Source organism: Mya arenaria, chromosome 6, assembly GCF_026914265.1.
Source record: "Mya arenaria isolate MELC-2E11 chromosome 6, ASM2691426v1".
NCBI lineage: Eukaryota > Metazoa > Mollusca > Bivalvia > Myida > Myidae > Mya > Mya arenaria.
Window position 1 is genome coordinate 8,634,375 of NC_069127.1, and position 1,911 is coordinate 8,636,285.

Sequence of the window (1,911 nt, forward strand, 5' to 3'; positions counted from 1 at the left end):
GTGTAATGTTTAAGTAATCTAAATATGTTGGCTCAAATGGACTCGTTGACAATGTATAGGCTGTATGCTCTCTTGCTGTTATTTGTTTGTGATCAAGTTAATTTATCTGAGCGGTTGTGCATGCTATGATGATTGTTTCGATGACCATAAGCTGTATATGCTTGTATCTAAATAAATGTTCTATTCTGTTCTGTTAAGCTGTATAGGAACAGATAGCGAAGATTCGTTTGAAATGTGAACAAAATGTTTAGTACAATGATACAATATCATCAAAAGATCAATTAGAGCTTTACTGTTTACACTTTTCTGCCAATGTAACAGAACATTTTCGGTTTTGCCGGACAAGCTTAATAGAGTTATTCGATTTGTTTTACTTGAATATACAAAGTTCTACTGAAATGAGTATCTGCCAGAATTGTTTAGTGTTTTTCATAACAGGAAGTAATCTAACAAAATTCCAGCAAAGTTCAAAAAAGATAAATCTTTGCAAACATAAATTCCGTGAGTTAGACTACAAAAGAACTGTTATTAAATGTTTTATGGCAATACTTTATACGTCATATTTATGTTTTCCCACTAACATTCCGAGATGGCATTGCTTGCGTGATTATTGATATTAGAAATGTACAATACAATTTTTTATATGCAGAAATAATATTTATAAAAAGGTTAAGAATAAAAAATTGTTCGTATATCACTTCAATTGTATTGTGCACTCTTGACAATGGGGTAATAACCGCCGTTCTATCTTTCTGTCCTCATGGAGAAGTACACTGAACCTTTCATTTTACAGAGCGATCGCATGAAAGTTTTATTTTTCAGAAGGAGTTCGCTGAAAGTTTTATTTTTCATAATGGTCGACCTTTTTTCAGAGTTGTCGACTGAAAGTTAAGGGGTCGAGCATATAATTCGAGGATACAATCGGATCCTGTGTATATGACAGTTATTAGTCGTCATTAGTAACATACGTGCAGAAGTGTGTGCCATCGGTGTTCTGCTCGTTGCAATTATGTAAAAAATAACCTCGGACACTATCTGCTTTAATTTACCAACAATGTAATGCAAACTGAACATAAATAATCATATACTCTTCAGATACAAGAGCTCGATATCCTAAAATGTCTGTATGTAATATCTTTTTTAAGTTATTAAAATTTTGGAATAATTTATTGATTTTTACATTTAAAATATAATCTCCACCACGTTAAACATGAAGTTTCCCCACACTCCCACACAGCACACACTCTCCTACATCAAGATATTAGTTTATGAATTGACATGAACGCGAGATGTATCAGTAATTCCGAATACATCACTGCACAATACTATTAATATAATGGTTATGTAAATAACTTCTTAGTTGCATAAACCTATTTAAAATTACTACTAAATGTCAAGTGAAGCTTTACACTGTTTTGTACAGTGTACAATTGTAGATTCAATAGTTAAAGTAATATTTCTTTACATTTAAACGCTGGATGACACAAACGATTCTGACAATCAATTAATGTAGATTTGTGTTTATTTCATAAATCGATGTATATTTTTGAAAGGTTTAATGAATGAATGAATGATGAGGTCATACATAATAATTTATACCATAGTCCTTTACAAATGTATGGAATATGCAACAGTGAACTTTAAATTAATACAAATCAAATAAAGGTAAATAATTGCTTTATTTATATAGAAAGTGTCCGATGTCCATTGACTGTTGATTCTCATATTCATATATAGGACAAGTGGGGCATTGGGCAGCTACTGAAACCTAGACTGGTACCCTTTTTCTCTTTTCTACATTTTTTTATCAAAAAGTAACGAAGGGTACCAGTCTACTGAAACCCGTTTTTCAATCCCGTTTTAATTGTCGACGTTTTGTTTTACATATTTGCATTTTCCACAACTTTATAA